The sequence below is a fragment of the Meleagris gallopavo genome, chromosome 1 (assembly GCF_905368555.1).
Source record: "Meleagris gallopavo chromosome 1, MGAL_WU_HG_1.1, whole genome shotgun sequence".
Taxonomy (NCBI): Eukaryota; Metazoa; Chordata; class Aves; order Galliformes; family Phasianidae; genus Meleagris; species Meleagris gallopavo.
The window spans coordinates 102,104,355-102,129,154 of NC_139404.1; positions in this window are offsets into that span (position 1 = coordinate 102,104,355).

Here is a 24,800-nt window from a genome sequence, read left to right on the forward strand (position 1 = left end):
ACAGAACTGCAGCATTATTGACCTCAAAACTTGTGCGGGCTGTGAGTGTGACTCTGTTGTTGCACATCTGCTTCATGTGATGTCTGCAACCTCCAAAGAACAAATCAATGGATGCAAAGAAATGTTCTTGTGTGCAGCAAGGAATAACAAGCCAAAGCCTGAGAAACAAATGGTCACGGGATCTCCTCTCTAGAGAGGAATAGACACACAGTCAGAGAATAACTGAAGCTCTCACCCAGCATCACTTTAATGGGCAGATGCATCACAACTGAGTTGGCTTCTGAGCAGCCTGAGCAGCTGGCCATACTCTCTTCCTTGTTTCAGAGCAATGCTGGGCAGCCCAGCCTGCATTATTCTAGTACTTTTCCCTGTAGGCCACAATTGTAACAATCCAATTTATTTCTTGCACTGGTTTTTCAGTCACTTTGTCAGCATAAGCAAGCACTGGATAAGTCTTGTGTTCTTTTTCCTTCTGAAGGCAAAAATACAGCACGATATCTCTTTGTCAGGATAACAAAGCTAAGTTGCCAGTCAATTTTACCTCTGGAGACATGTCTGATCTGCAAATATTGCACATTAGCTGAAAAATGAATCTGCAGCACACAAATGATTCTTCCATAATATCCTTTAGGGTGACATCCTTCAGCTTCATTTTCACAAACTGGGCACATTTGTGATTTCAGCTCTACCAGCTGTGTACTTGAATCCAACTCAGCTGGTTGTATCAGAATGGTCTTATTTGTGTCACTTTCACCTGAAAGATCTGAGGTGCTCATCTGGGTAACCATTCAGCAAAATGGAAGGAGTCCTCTTCCGCATCACTGTTTTCGAAAGCAGACAACGTCTGGCAATGTTAACTTGAATTATGTTAAATAAACACTGCCATTCATACATCACATTGATTTATTTTGCCTGATCTTGTTAGTTATTTCAATTGCCATGAAAGAAAGATCATGGAAATGCCTGGAAAAATACCACAGAAAAAGACTTAGTACAAACCCTCCCAGAATACATGAGAACAAATCTACTTTAGTTGCAACATTGTAAGTGCAGAGTGACTTCAGAGTGTCCTCATGCGTATGTACAGAATGTAAACAGGAAATGCTGGACTCTTTGGCAATCTGCAGAGAAGGCTGTCCGGACCTTGACAGCACTCTACCTTCTGTGGAGAGTTTCCTGCTCATCAGCAAGAGGCATCACCCTGAGAAGGCACTTACAGCCCATCAGGCCCAGGCAAGGAAGGGAATTGTGATGATACTCCAGTGATGCGGGAGATCTGGTAGTACCCACTCCTGACTCTACCACATGTTTTCTTTCTGTCCTGGGGCGGATGATAGATGCAACATCTGTGTTCAGTAGTGATGAGGATATCTGCCTTCCTGAGAAGAAGCTGTAAGAAGTCATGGACAGAGGAAGGAGCTATGAGTGAGTGAGTGGTGATAAAAAATCCTTCTGTTTTCCACCCCACATCACATCCTTCCCTCCACAGGAGTGAAGTAGTCCAGCTTCTCACTTTGCTGTAGGTATTTGCTATAATTTGAGAAGCGTAAAAGACTAGAGACAAAATATCTTAATTCAAACCGATGCATTTTGGACTGCCCAAAGCAATGTGGTAAGACAGGCCTGAGCAGACTCAGGTGCCAGAGTCCATTTCATTTGCTCAGCAAGAAGGTAGATCGCTCCATCTCCACCCCTGAAATGATGGTCTGTTTCCTGAAACAGAATGCATGTAACACTTAGAAATTATAAGTACACTACTCAGGATATAATTAATATTAATTGTCCTTCAATTTGAATACTAGTGTAGTAAAATAGTGCAACCAACAGTATACGAGCTCCTTTTAATAATGTGATGGCATATAAACCTGTTGGTACTTTCACTGCTGAAGGGACAAACAATGAGGGTAGCTGCTTGTAGGATAGACAAAAGTTGCCAAAGGACATGGTAAATGCAAGGGACTGCAAATACACAGGGTATCCTACCAGGTACAAAAGAATGACTGGCATGATGAATAAATAAGTAGCAGGAGCAGAGAAAACCAACCCTTTTGGAAGGGAGATGGAAAAGCATTAAAAACTTGAAGCTCAAAGAGGAAAAACAATGAAGACAGAGAAGAACAACCATTTTGGTGCTCATCAAAGAGCTCCCAAAGGCTGATCACCTGAACATCCATGAATAAGAAATTGCAAAGACAGAAGCTGCCCACACCAACTGCTACATCAAATCCATGGTACTGTATACTTACAGCCAATTTGAAAGATGAATGTTGAAGTCTAAGATTTTTATCTATGTAGCAATGATGATTAATGATGTGCAAGAATCCACCAATAGCAAAAGTAGTGCTGTTAATGAAATGAATTCATTTGCTATGCTTTTGTTTTACGGTATTAAACCATCTCGATTTGTCAGTCATGTATGTACTGCCCTCACAGTCATCTTTAATACCTTGCTTATACATATGTATATATATATACACGTGTATGCATATGTATAATCACTTGCAGAACAGTTGGGAAACCTGGGAGATAAAGGGAACAGAAGTGATATGAGAAGCAAAAGGAAGGAACAATATACAAGAATTATGAGAAACATTTTTATCTTACTTTCTTACCTATTGTAGCAGTAACATTATTGAGAAAGGGGACAAAGTGGCAATAAGCTACCTTTTACACCAGAATGTAAGCCTTTCTTTCCACTGGAAAGAACCTTTCAGAGTGAGCGATGCCATGTAAGCGCTCTAAGCAGCTGTCTGTACAATGACCTGCTCATCATGCTGAAGGGCCTACTATTCAGGGGAGCAGTGTGATGAAGGTTTGTCAGAGTAAAGATGGGTCTTCCTGCTTCATTTGAAACACATTACCCTCTGCCTAGTGTGGTTTAGTTTTCTTTGTTTTGATTTGTGTTTTTCTTCTATTGTGTAGGGATACCATTATCGTTTGGCTTTTTGCTTATGTACAAAGTTCCATTAAATGGATGCATCAGCTGTCCAAGCAAAGAAAAACTAAAGAATGATCTAATTAGTAAACTTAAACTAATTGCAATTTGCAGCTTAGTTGGACACATATGTGGCTGTTCAAATGGAAAGACCCTTGAAAAATTTAAGAGGGAAGGAATGTGGAGGAGTATACAGAAATATAATACTGTAGAGGGAAATTATTCCAGAAGCCTATAGCATTTGACATAAAACATTTTCCTCAGGAAATTTTCCTTAAGAAATCTTCAGCATTTCTTTCTTGAATATAATTTATTCTCTTTGAAACACTATCAGATGAGTTGAAATTCATTTACTTTTTCTACTAAATTGTATAGTGTTCTTCATAAAGGGAAGATTATTACAAGCTGTGTCTCTTCATTCCGGTAGTATTTTTGAATTGATTGTGGACATTCAAAAGTACTACTCACCTTTTTCATTTAGCTAAGAAGCATGCATATTATATATTTGCTTAGAAAATTTGATCGGATCTTTTATCAGTCTTTTACCTAATTATATTGCATGGGCAGCTTAGGTTTGCCAGTTCATATTAATTTCCAGCATTCTTGTTCATTATGAAGTGAAAAGCCTGAAACACAATTGAGAAACAATGTTCCTGTACTACTTTTATACCACACACACTTGAAACACATTCATTCTAAAATATACTGGATAAAATAAACGTGAAACAAGGGGACAGCACTGTCACTTAGATGGGAACATTGGGCTGCTAGGTAGGACAGAGTATCAAAGATCATAGTGCTTACAAAACATACTGCTTTCTTTCAGCTCCTTCTCTTGCGAAGCGATAGAGCCATTAGTGGACACTTTCAAAACTGTACCTACCCTCCAACCTTTGTCACACTGCAAGGCGCTCTGTCTGTCTACCACAAAACAACCAGGCGGTGACTCAGTAACAACTGCTTCACAGTTATCACAAGTTACTCAGTGTTTCATCTGCTGAAAAAGTAAAAGGATTGAGGGTGAAACCCTGTGCGTTGACAGTCACTTGCACAGCATACGTCTTCAGTGTCTGACATGAAAAGAGACTAACTACACCTAGTTCTCAGTAGCAGTACTGTCAGATTTCTTGTACCATATGAAATTAAGAGCATCAGTGGATTCAGCAAATAATTTTACTTTATGTTTAAAGAAATTTCTCTCTCTTCCCCAAAGAGGTGAGTACCATTATTTTCAGAATATGGAATCAGGTGTAAAGTTCTGTACATAGACAAATTATTATTTATTGGTATTTTTTTCCCCCAGGTGAAAGCATCTAGTGAAATTGATACTGTTGCTGTATTACTTAACAAATCTGAGTAGGTTTGCCAATAAAACATTGAAAACTGAAATCTTAACAAGATTAGTCATTACTCCAGACAGTTCTGTACTGAGATTTAGAGACAAATCTTCTTTACTCATTGGAAAATCATTAGGCATTACCTCCAGGATAATTCATCTGATTAATTGAATAAACAACCTAAGACCTCTTTAAAAATAACAAGGTCTTAATATACTCAAAAGACTGTAGCCCATGGGTCATCTTACCCTGCAATAAATGTCTAATAAATATCTAACTAGCATAAGTCAAAGAAATCCAAAATCTGTGGGTTTCTCTCCTTGCTTGTAAACACTCAAGGCCAAATGAGATGAGTCTTGCCTTCCTGTAATCAGGAAAACTCAGTCATTTCCATGAATTCTGTAAACTGATTTAAAGTTTTTCTCATTAAGTTCTTACGAAGGAGGAAAAAAAAAAATGTGACTCTGAGGTAGAACAGCCTAAAAGGCTGTAGGATCAACTCAGATGTGTAAGGAAACATACTAATCCATGCAGTGAATGAGCTCTGAACAAGACAGTTTGGGAACTTAAAACAATCTGTATTTATGTATTGAGCTACGTTCTCAGAACAAAAGACTCTTAAGGAACTTACTCAGATCTCTGTAGAGTGTCACCTAAAGGCACACAGAAATGGGACTTTACTCTGAGCCCACATATGTTTCTTCTCCAAGATGCCATGCCTGCAAATTGCTAATTTTTTGTGTCAGACTCTTGCTCAAGGTGCCCCGGAATGCACCTCCAGCAGTGGTGGGATGAAGGCATGTGATGTGGTGTTGCAGGACTTCAACTAACCTCGTTCACATTTGCAATAAACACATTTCTTTTAATAATGAGTATTGATTGTTAATTCTGACTTTTAATAAAATAACCTTCAATGTGTAGGGAAGAAGAGGAAGAAGAAATCAACCTGAAATCTTTAAAGCTCTTCTGTTTAGGCTTTGCTAATTCTACCACACACAATTTGTATTCACAGTACATCTTCCTCTCACCTTGTTTCTCTCTTGTAGCATGCATCATAGAGCTTAAATATCTCTCACACTACTTCTAACAAAATTTTTTAATGAATAACATGAATTCGTGTATTTTAAAATAACTTTATGGATACAGAACTGTCATCACACTCCTTGCAGTCCCACTCACAATCATCCATGTGGCCCATACCTGAGAAATTTTGGCAATTTTAGTCTCAGTTTCTCTACCACTTGACAGAGTTCCCATAAAATCTAGCTTGGGGAAAAAAAAAAAAAAAATGCCATCTCTTCCCTTTCCATAAAGTTACTATTTATAAATTAAATACAAGGAAAACAAAGGAAAGCTCCTGGGTGAACAATCCAATGGGAAGGAAACAGAAGGGAGAAAATTTAACCAAGTTTTCCAGGAAGCCTACTGAGCCAGGAAGAATACTGACTTGGTGTTTTATATTATGATTGAGCAGTAGATGGGAGAATAGTGACTCAGAGGTTTTGAACATGAGTATTATCACTGCAGTTTTCCTATGAGAACAACCAAATTGGTTGCCTGATTTCAGTTCCTGAACCAGCCTTGTGATAACTTGACAATCAGTGTTTCTCAACTTTCTTTTTAAATCCTAATCTATAAGACAGAGAATTATTGATAAATTACTTAAAGATTTAAAGACATAGTATCTCAATTACTTCTGAGCAAAATTTCACAAAGGATTAAGTGAGAGAGTTGTATTCAAAGTGGCCAAGGTGTGAGGTGCTCTGGAGACAGCTTATGTCTCTCCATAATAAATGGCTCAAAGATGGTTTCTAATATATACTTTTTTATGTTTTTGTTTGTTTATTTAGTGCAGTAATTCTTCATGTTACTATTGGCTGGATAGTTAGATCACTTTTTAGTATAAGTTAGATACAGAAGTGCCAATGACACTTTAATCTGTAGTGTACAATCAATAGGTGTACAAAGGTTAGGCTTAGTAAGATAATCATGATGGAAAGATAATCAAAATAAATGGAAATGCTCACTGATATCATTGGTTCACAGTAAACTCCACAAGGAGCAATCTCCAGAGAGAGATCCTTCCTTAGTTGTAGTTAGCACTTAAGTAGGATCTAGGAGAGGTGCAGCCAGGCTCCACCCCTTCTGATCACACAGGTGAGTTGCCTTCACCTGTGCTCCCATGGCTGACTTAGTGCTTGCCTCAGGTGGTCAATCAGAGGTTCAGGCCATGATCAACAGTTCCCATACACTCTAGCTATTGCAGCTTTCAGTCATCCACTTTTTGCTGTTAAAAATCAAAATCTTACACCGTCATATTTCTGCACACACAGACAACTCTGAAAATATCTCATAATTGGGTACCAGGCACTTGACTGTAAGCAACTGCAAAAGCAGGTTGCACAATAACATGGATATCATGCCGATGCAGAGCACAGCACAGTAATGCCCTGTCTCCCAGAGTGTGTTGATAGTTAGGATGCTGTTTGCTCCTTGTGCTGAATGCTACTCCTATGGCAGCTCCCCTCCCAGCTGCCCAGGATATCATGCTTGTTAATGAGGATACATAAATATGACTGGTGGATGTGAAGATCCATCTACTTCAGCTCCAGCTTGTGAATACAGGTTTTTGCAACTGTACAACATCAGAACTGGGCATAACACATTTTTTCCCACGTGCCCTGGGGTCCAGTGGAGTTTTCATTCACAGTCAAAAGAATGGGATTCCCTCTACTCATATCTCAAGCTTGAAAATTATTACAGCTTTGTCAGTGTCAGAATCTGAGCTGAGTCAGAAACACGTGCTTAGGCAATCTGACTAATTTGCTCTTAATATTCTTATGATGTTGTCTGTGTTCCTGCTAGAACAGAACAACACATGTTTTTACCGTATGTAATAAAATGGCTATATACAGACCACACTGCAGAAAGAATAACATGCTGGCATCATGCTCACGTGTAGTTAGTGAGTCCCAGCAAAAACAAATTTGGTTGCAGTCATGCCAAGAACCACCTTAGTATCCTGAGAGTCACAGAAATCTGGTGTTTCTCTTACTCCAAGCTAATAGGAAACACAATACAAGAAGGAAGCCATTAGAGAGTTGTTGCTCTTAATTTGACATTAATCCTCTATTAGCCATTAGAAGGAACTTTCTCTGAGATTGCTCCAGGATCTTGTTTTCTAAGCTCTGTTGCCAGTAGCAATGTCCATGCATTGGCAAGCTTGCATTCTTGGCTGGATGAATGGAGGGATGGTGGAGGATCATCCAAACAGGAAAATTCTCTTGTTAGTACCTAACTCAAAAGGTGTTCATGGTCCCAGTGTTCCTGGTTCCAACTCTCAGCAGCAGACTGCTGTCAGTTTGCATACTCCCTGATCCCTTGTGTCATAACGCTGGTCATCTTCTCACTTCTGTAGGCACAGTATGAGCTAGTGTGAAGCAAAGCAGCAGCGATCTCCCCATAATTACAAAGAATGAGCTTACATTGCAAAATGTAGCCCAGAATAGATATACTCAGTGGGATAATTTACTCAGCTGGAGATTCAGAGTAAGTAATTTATAGTGTTTCTGGCATGGTATAATGTGCTGATGAATTACACAGAAAATCATTTGGGCAAAATCATACCTGAAATATATGATGGACGGAGGAACTAAAAGCACATCTCTAGCACCCTAACTGCAAATCCATCCTCATAGCTGTCCTTAACCTCAAATTTATTGTTTCTTGTCCAAAAAATGATGGTTGTTGAGTGCCACTGGTAACCAGTGAGCCAATTAGGTGTTACTTAAAAAACCTGTTAACTTTCCTCACAGGTGTCAGAAAGAAATTTGCCATTTATTGCAAAAGGGAAAAAAAATAATGTCAAAAATCTTTGATTCAGGCATACATAGCCAAAAATAGTCCTGTCAGGACCACCCAAATGGCTTTAAGTTTAAGTTGCTGTAGGAAGTTTTGGAAGTGTGGAATTTGATGAATAATTTCTTAACATGATGGTGATTCCTTGCCTGTAACAGGGGTGATGATCTAAAGGTCTACTCCAATCCAGTGCATTCTACGGTTTTCCAGCCATTAAAAAAAAAGCATCAAATATTTCGCATAATTGGCTAAATTTTTCATTTTAAAAAATCTATTAATGTTCAAAATGAGCAATATCTTTAGAATCCCTCTACGGCCTGTTTAAAAATAGGTATGTAGAGAATCTGCTGCTGAAGTGGAAGAAATAATACCATGTTTGAGATGAATTTCACATACTAATCTGTTTTCACATTGCTTTGCAGAGGAATTGTGAATGCCTAAGGCTGTGTAAAAAGTGCACCTCTGACACACATCCATATACTGATGTCTGAGAAAGAAATTGCATGTTAAATTATTCTTGGGATTAGGTAAAACTGAAGCCCTGCGAGGATGCTAAGAGTAAAGGACAGAAGGTTTTAAAATAAAAGTTACATACAGATTAATGATGGAGAACTCCACCTGTCTGTTGTAGTAATGGAGATGCCAACACATCTCGCCTTGAGACTCAATAAAGAAGGCATTCATGGTATCTATAGTGAACTCACAGTATAGAACAAGCAGATAGATCTCATCTCTACTCATTTCTTTGAAGAAAATCCCTCGTCACCTTAAAGAAAGTTACACGTAAGAGAAACATCGTAACAAAGAAAAAAATAAGAAAAATAGGAAGATAAGCAATGATGTAATAGGAAATACTGCAAGCAGTCTGTAATATTGACATACAGCTGTGCAGATGTATGTGCACAAAGTGTAACGGACTCCTGCATTTACACCACTTTTGAATCCAACTCAAGTTGAAAACGTGCTATTTAGATTCACGTCTGCAAGTGGTTAGTGAGAACAACATTTTCTAATTGAGGGAACATTGTGTATTCATGCTCATCCTAGCTGTGTTTTGTTTTTTCATGGGTTTACATAGACAATGCGATGAAAGAGTAGGATACAAGGCAGTATAAAGAATGTAAAAATCTCTGGAAAGCATGCCATTTTCCTTTTTCACAGAAGTCACTGAAAGGACCCACAGTTCTGCTGTTTGCTCTTGCACACATATGTACAATTACTTAAATATTCTGTGAATTTTTCAGGTGTCCACCAAATTTTACAATTTAGCTGTATTTATTTCCTTATAATCTTATTGGCTGCCAGTTTTGTTTCCACTATTTTAAGTCCAAAGCTCTGGCATATCTGTATATTTCTGATTTGCTGGCAGTTCTGAAAAAGTAAAAACAAAAATTGCTTTCAGTTGGACCAGAAACAAAATTAAACATTAAAAAGAAAAGACATTCTGAATACATTTGGATTGAACAAACTGTTTCGTCTTCCTGTCGATAGCTTGAAAACTGACTTTCCCTTTAAATCAAACTAAAAGACATTTTGAAAAAAACAAGTATCTTTCTCCATGCCAAAAATTCTGCATTGTCCCTGTTCATTATAATCCTTTTTTCTAGTATCCCTGCAGTATTTGCTACATGAGGTGGAACTAATTTTGTTTTAGCAACTCACCTGCTTCATGATCCTGGAAATGCAGGGGCTGGGGAAGGAGGTCTTTGAGAACGAACTCTTCCCTTTGAGAGAGGAAGAGGGAGAGTTGCATGCTCAAGGACGCTTTGCTTTGCCAAATCTCTTGGCCTGACAGGCAGTGTTTGAGTACACAGCTTTGCACTACTACTACATTTATTTGTCCACGCACACCATTCCATCTCCCACCCCCCAAAAAAATATACACAGGAACACAAGGGAGCTCTGCTTCTGGGCCATGCTGAGGGTATATTGTGCCCCAAGGACTTAGAAAAATACGTGGGAAAATGGGCTTCAGACTTTTCCCAGCAGATTTAGACTCTAAAGAGGATGAGAACTGATCTGACCAGTTGTCATCCTGAAGCTGGAAAGTAGCCTAGATAATAGCACAGTCTCTACTGCACACTCAGGGTACTGAACTAATTCACAGCAGCCTGCAACTCAATGAATCAGTAGAAGTCCTAATGAAGAACACAGATTTGCTTCACAAACATGTAAGTCAACTTAGGAGGCCTAATTCTAGAGTAGAAAACCTGAATATCTTCGTTTGGTACTCTCTCACTCAGCCACTGACTTGGACCACGTGCAGAAATTCAACAAACTAAGCTAACCCTCAAATCATTATGTGCTAAGAACTCCTTCCAGAGCTTGGCTCAAATCCTTCTCTGCTAGAGTCCAGGCCCTCCTTTCTGGTGTGCACTCAGCATGAAGCTGAAGTAGCTGCCACAAGGATCAGAGGTGTGCTTTGCAGCCCAACAAATATTTATGTGTATATACATACACACATCTAATGTATACAGCTATCAACGAATATTGGGAGATACATAGGATGCCAGAAAATAGAATCCAAGGTTAAACAAGACATACCATACAAGACGTACCATCTTTTTTGCATCTAAAGCAGTGTTTTCAAGGACATCCAGAACCCAACAAAATTTTGATGCTACTGAAGCCTAGTCCAGAGTTTTCCACACAGCCCAGCAGTGTGCCAAAGAAAATCTATGTAATTCATGCATGTTGCTTTCCCTATGGTTTCTGAGTACCCTAAGTTTAGCCTGTTCTAGTACTGACTATCAGGGCCTTTTAAATGCAGCTTCATAGTGCCAGTGATAGTGCTATCAACCATTTTCCTCTCCCTGTTCTATGCTTTCATAACATATGTAGAATGCTCTTTTAAAATCTTTTTTAAACCTTTCAGACTTCTGAGTTTTAAGCAAGTGCTGAGTCTGCTAACATCTGCCTTTATTCAGCAAAATAGGTGAGATTTTACATGCATAGTCAGCAAAATAGTTAGACTTTTCTGTAAAACTGCATTAGACCTCAGGCTAATGACTAATTCCCTACAAGGTTCTGCAGTTTCTGCATAGCAAAAGCATACCTAGAACTCTGAAAATGAATTCTGTGAACTTCATTTTTCATAGTTGAATTGCAGCATTTCTGTATCATGAATCACAATAAATTTGGATGTAATGTTGTTATTAATGAGATTAGAAACCATTAGCTTTTACTTTATGAAATTTTTCTGTAGCACTATTTGTGGAATTTTTCCATAGCACAATTTGTACACTGTTTTATGGCACCACCTACTGAAAATTAAACTGATATAGAAGAGTTTAACAAATAGTATGAAACTACCTTCCTGCTTCCAGTGTACAATGTATTTGAAAGCATAGACCCGAACAAATTTTATACTGAAAGTTAAAATATCCTTTGGAACTGAAACAGTTTGTTCTGTCCAGTAGTTATAAAAACATAATTCAACTAAAGGATTAACTATTCTGGCTTCAAAAAGAGAAAATCATCCTGATTTGAATTTTTATATGCTATCCTTCACAGGCAGTATTTTTAAGCACGAAGTAGAAGTTATGAATCACTCTGAAAATGTTGGCAAATGTACCCCTAGTTTACTATACATTTTTTAAAAAAGGTTTTATTTTCTTGAGTGACCTGAAGTAATTTTATTCACATTAATTCGTAGTTAGCAGTGAGCTCTTGAAATGAACTACATTCAAAATAAGTACTGGAGTGCTTATAAAAGTATTCTTTTTGATTTCATGAAAATACATGTCCAAATTTTGATAAGTAGACAAGCCTCAATAACTGTCTTAAAGATTACATTTCTGAAGGTGCTTTCTTTAAAAAACACTCTCCATTTTACTTATAAGCAACAATGGTATCATGAATTTTGAGATAATCCAATCATCAGTTAATGTAATCACATAACAATATCGTGCGTTCTGACACTGTTGCTTACCACACTGTGTTGTTACCAAGGCTTTAAATCAGGGTTATGATGACTTTTTGGCTTAAAGGGCAACCTGCCCACAAAGGTCAGGGCTTTTTGAACAGTCAGTCTTGGGGGATATTTTTCCTTCCTTCCATTCCTTCCATTTTGCTGTATTACTCAGGCAGCATCACTTCCCTGAGTGTGTCCCAGGAGATTGGAGGGCAAGCGTAGTTATGTTCTGCAACTTCTTTTCCTGTCTCTTGACATCAAATGCTTATCAACTGTGGGAAAATTAGCTTGCTGTGTGTCAAATGTGCATCCTTAACCTGCACATGTGCCTCACTACTGCTCACATCTGGGCCAGTGACACAGAAAGTGGGGATCAGCTTCCTTTTTTCCCTCATCACCCTTGGGCTGTTTCCTTGTGACTGTGAAAGGCTGAGTCACCTGATGGTCAGAGCCCTCCTGAAGGCAAGGTCAGGCAGTCATAGAAGCTCAGAATGATTTGGATTGGAGAGGACCTCAAAATCCACCCCGCCCCAACCCCTGCCATGGGCAGGGCTGCCCCACATCAGCTCAGGCTGCCAAGGCCCCATCCAACCTGGCCTTGAGCATCTCCAGGGATGGGGCACCACAGCTTCTTCACCACAGCTGTGCACTCTCAGTGAAAAATTTCCCACCATCATCTCTCCTCTGTTAGTTTAAAGCCTATCCCCACTGTCCTATAATTATCTGACCATGTAAAAGTTAGTTCTTCCCCTGTTTATAAGCTCCCTTCAAGTTCTAAATGACTCAATGAGGTCTCCCCAGAACCTTCTCTTCTCCAGGCTGAACAAGTCCAGCTCCCTGAACCTTTCTTTGTAGGAGAGGGGCTGCAGGTCTCTGATCATCTTCGTGCCCTCATCTGCACCCGCTCCAACAATTCCATGTCTTTCTTGTGCTGGGAACCCCAATCCTGTATACAGTACTCCAAGTGGGGGCTCACAGGGACAGAGCAGTGTGGGAAAATCCTCATTTTTTCCTATTCAATGTGAGTAATTTTGGATTTCAGAAAACTATTGTACAGGGAATAGTGTGGAAATTGTTCTCTTGTAGTTTGTTTCTTTTGCAGCTACAGTTGTGCAAGTGTTTAGAGAGAAGCAGTGCTTAAATAAATTTTAATGAGGAGAAATATGAGAACAGATGTAGAGCTCAGGCAGGCACAGATACCCCATCAGCTTGAAAGTACTGTATTTGTCTCTCATGTCCATATGCAGAGAGAATCTTGTGCATGCTAAAAGAATACAGGTACAAAACATGGAATCATAGAATCATAGAATGGTTTGGGTTAGAAGTGACCTTTAAGATCATCTAGTTCCAACCCCATCGCTGTAGGCAGGGACTCTTCCCTCTAGACCAGGTTGCTCAAAGCCCCATTCAAGGCCTGGCCTTGAATGCTTCCAGGGAGGGGGCATTCACAACCTCACATGTCATATATCTTTTTTTTTATATACAATATTTTATTCCCTAAACTTGCATAAAACAGATATTAAAAAAGATATTCTTTTAAATATGTGAATATACACAGGTGTGCATGCTGTATACAAAAGTAATGGCCAAATGCTACTCTGCAAAAAATACATGCAACTCCAAGGGCAGTATCTGCCCACAATGTTTGTACACAATCGAGAGAAAATAATACTGTAATACAAACTAATGTAATGACACTTAAAGCAAAGCCTATGTATATAGCAGAGGGAAAAACTAATGAGAAGCAGATGTACCCAGGAGAGTATTATTTTGACTTAATGGTATGTGTGGTTTCATTCGGACACGTGTTCCTTCAGCACGTGGAGAGCGAGTGTATATATAGCTATGTAAAGGAAAATAGTAGTTGCTGAAAAATGTGTATGCTATCAGGAAAAGAGGTTTTAAAGGGGAAAGTATTCAGATGAAAAGGCACATTCTCCAAGTCTCGGGAGAGCTCAGCACTTTTAAACCACAATTAATTAATTCTTCTGCATTCCAGGATGCCAAAACAAATGAAACAATCAATTCCTTTCTGTACCCACAAGACAGCGTTAGCTGAGGCTGCAGCCATGCCAGCGGTGAGTGCCCTGCCTGCATATAGGGGCCAAAACAGCAGTGGTGGCCTTGGCTCCTGCCTGGGCTGCAAACAGCACAGCGGCCTGGCTGATGGCTGCCTGAATTAACCTCAGCACAGCCCCAGCCCCTCCTGGGCATCCAGTCAGCACAGGCTTTGCAAAAGTGACCGCAGCAGTAACATCTGCTGAAAGCTCAAGAATCTTGGCTGGAAAAACAGGTAACATCTCCTCCACTTGGTCAGACAGAAAGGGGCTTGATTTTACTGGTAAAACATAGTGTTGTGTTTTTAAATAACATGGTAAAGCAGAACTCTTTTTTTATGAGATGTCACTGGAGTGGAGAAGTGAAAAAACATTAACACAGCCATCTCAAGAGGAAATGCACTTTTTAAGGGGCACTTAGATTGTAGATATATATTTCACCCATATTTCTACAGACATTCCAAACTGAAGAAAAGGCTGTTACGTTCACGTTAGAGGAAGGTTCTCTGTGTTTCACTGTCAGCAAGAAATGCCTTGTCCTGTTAGCACAACAGCGGCCAGGTTTACCTGCTCCTATATACATTATGCAACTGTCACACATTGTGAAAGGACTACTGCAGGATGCAATGACTTCATACCAAATTCATACCAAATAATGTAGCCAACAGGATCAGGGAGGTGATTTCCCTCTGTACTCAGCCCTGGTGAGACCACACCACAAGAGTTGTTTTCCATTTTGGACCCCCACTGAAAGGCTTTGAGTCCTTGGAGCAAGTCCAGGGAAAGGCAGCAAAGCTGTGAAGAGTCTAGAGCACAAGTCTGACAGGGAGCAGCTGAGGGAACTTGGGTTGTTCAGTCTGGGAGACCTCATCACTCTCTACAATGACCTGAAAGAAGGCTGTGGCAATTTGGGTTTGGCCACTTGCGAGTAACAGCAATAGGATGAGAGATATTGGTTTTAAGTTAGGTCAGGGGAGATTCAGATTGAATATTGGGAAAAATTTCTTCTCTGAAAGAGTGGTGAGGCAGCGGCACAGGCTGCCCAGGGGGGTGGTGGAGTCCCCGTCCCTGGAGGTCTTCAAGAACCATGTGGATGTGGCACTGAGGAACATGGTTTAGTAGGAAATAGTGATGGAAAGTGGACGGTTGGAATAGATGATCTTAGAGGTCTTACCTTATGATTCTACGATTCTTATAAGTTTTGGTAGGAATTCAGACTTTATTTTAAAAATACAGTATCTTCTTTGAAGACACCACATCTAGCTGTGCAGAACAATCCCATATGACCAGATATTTCAAGAGAACTATCAGCTATTGCTTTTGTCATATACAGAATAACAACTAATACAGCTATTGAAGCCACTAAATGCATCCTTGTCTGCTTTTCAACTGTACCGCTCAAGAGTAGAATGGACCTAATAGGAAAGTGATCTCATTTACAACAGTGAAGATCAGGTGAAACTAAGGGAATAGATTGTTTAATGGCCTTCTCTGGAAAGAAGGGATTTCAGTAGACTTCAGTTTCAATAGACCTATGCACTGAGGTTTTCAGTGCTTAATAGAGAGTCCAGCTTTTCCTAAACTGTTGTGATTAAAGCCAACATCAATCTCAATCTGGACTGCTCTGAAAAAGTTCCTTCTGAGTATCAATATCAGAGATCACTGTTTCAGCCTGATTTTACAGCTGTGAATGTCAGTGTGACCGTGGTTAAAAGCCTAGAAATTGCTACTGTTTTAACATATGAGTATCAGCACTACTACCTGTGTTCCACGATTGCTTTAATTCTGCCCTGCTTTACTGCTTGCAAGAGGTCCTCCTTTTTCTCACACCTTGCTATTCCAAACACAGAAATCTAGAATGCAGCTCTGCCAGCCCTGCCAGACCCTCTCCTGGAGGCAAAGGGCCAGGATGATTCTTGTGCAAGGAGAGATGTGGCCTGGCACTGCCCTTCTGGCTTAAAAGCTACAGCCTGTCTGAAAAGGATTCGAAACCCACATGAAAACCTCCAGCCCTATGAAGCCACAATCACAATCTCAGTTTTCCACTGGTCATGATTATACCACATCAAAGTACTCAAAGCAAACTGGGACTGTTTCCCTACCCTCTTCGCTTAGTGGCCAAATCATATTTTGGAGCAGTTAAAGTAGATATTTTTTTCCTTTGCACAAATATGGTCAGAAGCATCAGAAGTCGATAACTATTTTCATGAGAGTTAGTACAAAGTCATCAAAATTTGATGTTGCACACTGTAGGATAAGTCACAGAACATGAAATTAAAATGTTGAAATAGAAAAAGAATGGAAAAATTCCATTTTGTTTGATGAAATAAGGAGTGCAAAGCACTGCAGTAAAAAATAATTTTTTCTTCTGGAAAGCATTTTCAGCTGTCTCACTCTATAGAACCACTGAGACTTTTGGGATGGTTTTCCCACCATTATATGAAAAATAAACAAAAAATAAAAATCTTTGAATGTTCTTCAGTCTTTTTAAAAGCTTTAAAATGAAACCACTGGAAAACAAAAAGATTTACAGGATGCCCATTGTCTAAGGTCACTGAACAAACCAATGCAGAGCATTTGACTCCTCTCCTATTTTTTGCTTCACTGTTCTCGTAAATCGTATTTTATCTTAACTTACATACTGATGGCAGGCTTTTGCCAGTCCAAACTTTTTCTTCTCTATCTTTCATCCAGTGGCAATTCAGCACATAAACACTTCTGCTGATGTAAGTGCTGGCACAAAATTTTTGGGCAGCATATCCAGAAGAGAATAGGATAGCTGGGGAAGTTGAAAATTGTTGCAACATACCCTGCAACTGAGAGAGTAGACTTCTGGGAGGGACTGAAGTCCCCACAGAAGTGGGCAAAGGAATGCAATGTTTTCTAGTTGCCTCCCCCAATAAAGTGGACTTCATGCATATATTTGAGTTCTCTGTTGATCTGAGGCTAGAATTCAAAGCAGTTGCGTCCTCCCAGTAACCTTTTTAAGTGCCTTTTCCTATTCTGTTTCCCTTTCCTTTTTTTTTTTTTTTTTTTTTTTCAGAAAGGGGAATTTGTATTTGTAGTGACTTATATAAATATTTTAAGCTGATGTTGGCTGTTCCATTCAGAAAACAGTCCACTAACTGTGCTGTGTGTACTACTATCTCCTTCCAGAAAATGTCCGTTTATACCCTCAGCCTGCTTGCAAATGTGAAACCCTCAGCTGGTGGAAGTGCAGTCTCACAGAACACTGCATTTCTCACGGGAAGGCACATCAGGAGCTGTGGTTGTGGTCTTTGCTACCCAGTGACCGAATTTGCCTGGTTGAATAAGAGAGAAAGTGGGAGGGGTGCATCTCAAATGGTACCATTTTTAATAGGTAACAGACTATGGTCTGAATGATGCATTTAACTTATAATGAAAATAACTGATACATGTTGAATTCCTGAAAAAGCCACGCCAAAAAAATGAATGTGATGTGTACTACTGATTATGCTAGATTTCCTTCCAGGTCCTTTCATTAAGATGTTCTATTCCCGTAAAACAAAAACATTTATATTCTCACATGTACGTCAATGGCAAGAGATCACTTTTCAAAACCTGCTCCATTTCCTCAGTGACTCAGCTTCTCAACATTACGCTGTTTGCATAATAAGAGTAACAAATTCCTGGAGTAAATAGACCCACTACATGTAGCCCCTACCAAACTTCTGTCATTAGAGGTCATGTAAAATGACCTGCTTCCTTATATACTTCTTCATAGTGTCCCCTGTGTGCTATACATCTTTTTGAAATGTATAGTTCATGACACATGACAGTGTCATGACAGGGAACAAGAGAGCAATGAAAAAAAAAGACAAATTTGCGTATGGCTTTAAAAACAGAACACTGCTGATATTCAGACAGCAACAAATATGCACTTGCCAGTACTCAGTTTACAGAGAAACAGAAAGGGAAGGGGAAATATTGCATTTATATGATATGATTTTGATGTACATCTTTACTTTGTGATGTAAGAAGACACGGTCTCTCTGCATCATCTATTCTTTTATCTTTCTGTGTTTAACTTCATCTCTCCATAAGAGAGTAATATAATTTTTTCAACACTGGCTACAAAATTGGATGTCCCCTGATTTTTCTGGTCAAGCAGGATGTATTAACCTCATTCAAACATTAGACCTAGTTGGCTAAGATACATCCCCTTTTCTACCCTAAAGTAAGAGGTTTCCCTGAATGTCTGTTCTGAACTCCAGTTTCAGATACAGTGTCTCTGTTCCTCTTAGGTAACAGAGAGCGTACTGAGGCACACAAGAATTTACTCCTTAGATACTGTAACATAAGTCTGAGCTCTCTGTTGCATTTTTTTTCTAGGGAACAAGTGCATATTCTGTTCAGCAGTCACTGAGGTCAGTGGGACATGTAAAAGATTCAGCTCCAATGCGCAGGTGTAATGTGTCCACCACTATAGTGCTCTTCGAATTTGTGCTTTTCACATCCTACAGTACAGGCAGTATGTTCTTTATGGGTAAGTTTCCAGTGATCTCTTAGTATGAGCTTTTTTTTTTTTTTTTTTTTTTTTTTTTTTTTAACACAAGGAGATAGTGTGAAATCAAATTCCCTGGTTACTACTACAGAAAATCACTTGATTCTTTCCAATGAAAAAAACTATGCAGTTCTGATTTCTGCTGCTTCCCAAACATTAGTTGCACAAGCCCTCATAGCACTGCTGAAAAACAGCCTAAAACCAAGGGGAACACGGACACGTGGTTCAAATGAGTTACCAGGAATGCAGGGGTAGTTGGATTTTGGAGTCAACAGAAAAGTCAACAGCGCTTGTCTCCTGGTGTCCTTCCAGAGACAGCCCACAGCTGACTAGCACTCTCACAGTTTAGGCATAAACATTACTAACCATGTGTTGCACCATCCATTTCTTTTATTAGGGTTCAATTCCTGTTTAACAAGCAACAGGTAGGTGAAAATGAGGAAAACTAAAAAGAACTTACCTTTCTTCGGGGTTTCAGCTTTGCTCAAACAGTGGCATTACAGAATCTTTACTTTGTTTCTAATTACAAAGGAATTGAGAGTGAAGAAGATACAGTTTGGGACTTTGTCTCTAACTTATTTTATAGACAGCAAAACAAGACACAGTAGTGCACAAGAAATGCAGTGGAAGACAGCAATTCGTGACATAGTTGGTCTTGTCTGTGAAGGAATATTTACAGTACAGGCTGTCTTACTGAGTAGGGCAGACCATGTATGGTGTGTAAGGCCTACTAATTGGCCAGCTAAATGCAACATCATCTCATATGAAAAGAATTGCAGTCAGGCCTGAAGTATTAAGAAATTCAAAACAGAACAAACAAACAAACAAACAAACAAACAAAAACAACTTTTAAAAACCAAACCATTAAGAAAATCCTGAAGTACTGCACTGGATTCAGTTCTATTAGGGATTTGTTAAGATGTGTTTCTAGTATTAAATATCTGCAATAAGGAATTTCTGTCTAATGTAATCTTATCAGATCCTGAAATAGGTTAGAAAAAAGTATCAACGGGAGAAAAATGTGACAGGAAGTCAAAGCTCAGAACAAACTGGTAGAGCACAAGGGATGGCAATCTGGAAACAATTGAAGTCATCTGCATCTCAGAGAAAATGATCTGCTAATTGTGAGATCAGGTCAAAGAGCAAGTGACTGTCAGAAGGAAGTTTTCACCCAAAGCCGTATTTGACGCATTGTCATACTTTTACCTCTGAGACTAACTACAGTTTTCAGCTTTAACTATCAGTAGTGCTATTTTGGGAGTGACGGAGCAGTGTCCTGAGTCATGGGGTATGAGATGGAGAAGGTGGGGAAGACGGGGCTGTATAACTCATCTCTTCAAATTGCACTATCGTTTGCCTCTGTGCCAAAGGGATCTCAGCTATGCCAGCTACACAGTCAACAGCAATAAATGAACATTCAAATGCCTTTGAAATACCTTGACACAGTGACAAGAATCTGCCTTGTTGACACAACAGGAAAGGTCTAGGAGATGCCCAGCACTGGAAAAGGCACCAGACACAGAAGTTATGACTGTGACATATGAGGTATTTCAGGTGACCATGAAGAAGTGGGATTGACTAAAGGAAGCTGTGTATCACTGTTAGAAGAATGCTTCATTCACAGTAATTAGGCATGCTGAGCAGGAAAAATCATGAGAAGAAAAATCATAATAATCTATTAATAACCATTACTGAGACAAGTATTAAGAAAATTCCATACTTCGTATTAAAAAAAAAAAAAAAGAAATAATAAAAAAAATCAAGAGATAAGAGAGTGCCTATTTGTTTTTAGAAAGGGAAGAAAAGACATCCATTTTACATCTTTCAGTTCATTAGCCTATTGAATATACTACAGTGACAGCTTGTGCCATACTTCTATTTCCCATTTGTTCTAGAAAGCTTGTCCACAAAAGTTGTATCTACATGAATTATATATCTCCATAAAGAGCTTTGGTGTTTTAATAAGAAATTTCTAAAATTACATTTTCCACTGAAAAATATTTCATCGTAACTTCCCAACCATTTCCAGCTTAAAGATGCTCATGCATTAATTTTAACCCCAGTAATTTTGGTATTGAATAACAACACAAAACCTAAACTTTACTCATTTTTTCTTCCTGAAATTGCAGGGGATTTTAATGCTGATCATGGGAAAACAAAGATGAATCATAAACAAAGGTACAGTCTCTCTTTTTTTTTTTTTTTCCCAAAAATTAATATGTTTAAAAAAAAAATCCTGATCTTCATTTAACAGATACTAGAATTTTGTTGCTGACAATTTAGTAAGAAGTACACTGAGAAAATAAAGAACAAAGGTATGTACTAAGCAAATCAAGAAAATGAGAGCATAGAGCTCTAATAAATCTCAGTGTTGCCAAAAAGATATCTTGGTCCAAAATATCTGAATGAGTAACACAAGGAAGACGTTTAATCCTCCTTCAGTCACACTGGTTGCATTTACAGGATAAACAAGAGTCGAGCTTACAGATGCTAATTCCAAGGCATGCTATCATTTCTGTAAGGTACAATGTGTTTCAGAATTTACCCACATGCAGAGTTTTCAGTAATTGCTTTTCAGTTTTAATCAGTTTTATTTAAAGTTTTATTGTACTTTTTCTAAACTCAGTCATTATGACGTATCCCTCTCTTTCAGGATTACCAGATTTTATCAGGAGACTGCAAGACGTTCACATACAGTACAAACTTTACTACACAGAAGTAAGATTTAATATTGTCTGAGGCCTGGTATAGTTCAAAGACTGCAAGGCTATGCAGCGGGTTTGGAAATAAATCAAAAATCCCAGAGGGATGAGGCCAGGCCACTAGCAATTAATTCCAACAATACTGTGCAGAAAACAAAAAATGTAACCCAACATTTCTCACAGCTAAACTCTGGGATCTTAATTTAACCATTAAATTATTGTTAAACTGTTGACCATCTAATCTTCAAACATAAAAAAAAAAAGCAAAACACTGTATAATAGTAACATGGCAATAAACTGGTTCCCTCCTTCCTTTGTTTCAAAGAACATGTGCACAAACATCAAAAAAGACTCATCAGCTATTAGTTCAATTAGTCAATTCTGACTTTTTGAAATTCTCAATGATTTTTGACAGAACATGCAAGACATGAAGAAAGCAAATCATTTAGCATCTTTCTTTGAAAATAACTTGATCTTCATAGCCTGACTAATTATGTTGTCTTTGGATTCTATCTTGATTAAAAACATTCCATATATATAGTTAAAGAAAACATCGTTTTCATGGTAAAGATAGGAGGAGTGACAGATTTCACTTGTAAGAGCAGATTGCATCATCTGTCATTTGTCTTTATGGAAATAAATATTGTCTTCACAAGTATCATAGCATCATTTAGCACTTATAATAATTTCAGTAGTTTAAAATAGTTCTCAGCCATAAACAATAGCCAATAATTTCAGCGCTGTTAGGTGATGTTGTGTACCCTTTTGGAATACTTTAAATGAAGCCTGTTTTTTAGAGAATGCAATTACTGAAAAGCAAGAAATTCTACTCTTTGTCAAACTGTGAATTCAAAATCAAAGTCATTCCAACCAGTGCATTTCAAAAAATTGCTTGTGGCTATGTTTTCCTATCATCCGTCATGTATTCTAGCCTGTATTTTCAACTCTGGATGGTTAGCAATAGCCAACTAAAAGGCTGAGCATCCAATGAAAACTGATAATTTCTTAAAAATCTTCCCTACATTTAGATGTGGGAATCTAACACTTCCCTTAAAAAAAGCCTTAAGGCAGCATATAATCTACAGAAAGCCTGTGCCTTTGTATAACACTTGTGTTGTAGAAAGTCATAGGCATTGTATGTGTGGGAGGTAGTTCATAAAGCAGGCAAGAAAAATAATGGATATATCCAAAGCTGGAGAGGATTGGTGAGAGGGTGTTTCCCAGAAACAAGAAGTAAAGAACTTCCAGTACAAATTAACTGTTTTCATTCAATATTACTCTCTAAAAAGACATCAACATTTAATTTCACACACAGTATCTGAAGCCAAACTTTTCTAAAAATCTCTGGATACCAGTAATGCAACGTCTACCATTCAGCATTTCTTTTCAAAGAGATTGATTTCAAAATGAAGAGGATATTTCATGTCCAGTTATAACATAATCCATCACCTCTTGTTTGTAAAATAGAAATACTTTAAATACCAAATGAAAATATTTAAAAAATGTGATTTTACTTGTATTTATATGATATATGCCACATCCTGCTGATGTGATTAGTTGTGATGACTCTGTTCAAATTTTAGTAACTCTGAGGTCCAGAAATAGAATAGGATTATGGGAGTAACAAGCTACGTCAAAAGGATTTTAATATATTATTCAAGGAACAGACTAGGAATGCAGATGTCCTGAGGGTAGGAAAAAAAATTAATCTGTTCCTTGTGCAGTTTATGCTCATACCATGCTCATGGGGCAAAGGATTCAAGACAAGAGATGTCAGTGTACGAGCAGACCATTCTCAGAGCAATATAGAAATGCAGGGTCTTGATCGAGCAAGTGATTACCTATGTAGACTTAAAGGAGATTTTTAAGTAAGGATCTTGAGGTGTTTATAAAAAAGCACCTGCTAAAGTCAGGTGCCTCCCACATGGACAGATGTTCCACTTCCCAGAAGATTCAGAAAAACAGCTCAAATAAAAAATATGTATTTTTCTGTTTTCTTCTGAAGATTAACAATAATATATATGACTTAAATACTTACATTCAACAATATTTAGTACTGCAAGGCTATACTGGAAAGCTGTATTTATTCTTACTCCAGAATAGATCTTTTTAGTTAGTTACACATGGTGAATATTTGATAGATGAAAAAAGAAAATGATAATCTTTAAAATCTTCACTGAATGTAAAGCATTTCCTTCTTTAATAGATAATGTTTATTTTTCCCTTCCTCATGTATATTTTCCCACTCACAGCCATGTGAACTTCAAGCAGTATCTTACCCTAGAGTTGTGGAATGCCACTAATTCCAGGAAAAAAAAACACATGAGCTTCCTTAGTATAAATTCCCTTTAAGTTCTTTTACAGTATATTCACTTCCAGGATTTTAAAATGTCTTCATGTAGGACCACTAGAGAATTCATCAAATGCTGCTTATAGTGCTGCTTATAGTGAATAAGAACAGACCATGGGAATGGACTGGGTTGTGTTAGAAAGCAACACACTGTCAGAAATAATGAGTATATATGGCAAATAAAAAATAAATAAATAAATAAATACAATTTGATATACTTTCTTTGAAAAGTGTGTCTAAAACTTGGTTCATACTCAATACATAAAATGAGAATAATTTGGGAAGTTTCTAAGCTCCGCACAGTAACAGAGGCACCAATAGGAACAGAATAGACAAGTACCCTGAAAAAAAATATCACTAGTGTTAAAATATGGAAATAGAAACTTTCCAGAAGGAGTAGACATCTGGAAATATTGATCTTTATCTTTTCATTTTTCTACAAAAGTGAATTCTGCCACAGGCTGTTCTTCTGCCTTGATAAGTGTTGTGTAGACTAACAATGGATGCCTGCCTGTATCAAAGACATTAGGATCTAATTATACTGAAGAGGACCCTCCTGTGGCCCCAGATTTACCATTTATCCAGCAAGCAACATTAGCTGTAACTATTCTGGAATAAGAATATCATGTCTATACAGAAGAGAAAACAAGGATTAAGGAAATACAAAAAAGGGAATCCTCAGCTTGCACTCGGTACTTCCATAAAAGCATAGGCATCATTTCTATTCTCAGTTCTGCCTAGAAATTTGATAGAACTCTTTCAGTTACTTGAATAGCTCCATAAGCATCAATAGGGATACTGAAGGAAATAAATATTCCAGGTTTTCATCTTAATAGAATAGGTAAAAGCCACTGAATAAGCTTAGCTATTAAATTTATCCAACTTAAAATGTACTAATAGAAAACAGTCAATTAATCTTACCTTTCAAACATGTTTAAAGGATAGAATGAACATTTTGTTCAAACATTTTCTGTACTATGGCACTACAAAAAGGGGAAAAATGTAAAAGTCCATGGTTTGTTCAAATCCCCCCAGTACAACAGCTGCAATAGATGTGATTAATCAGCAACAACTAGCAAACAATATGTGAAGGATACAGACAGGCTGCACTTAAATCTAAAAT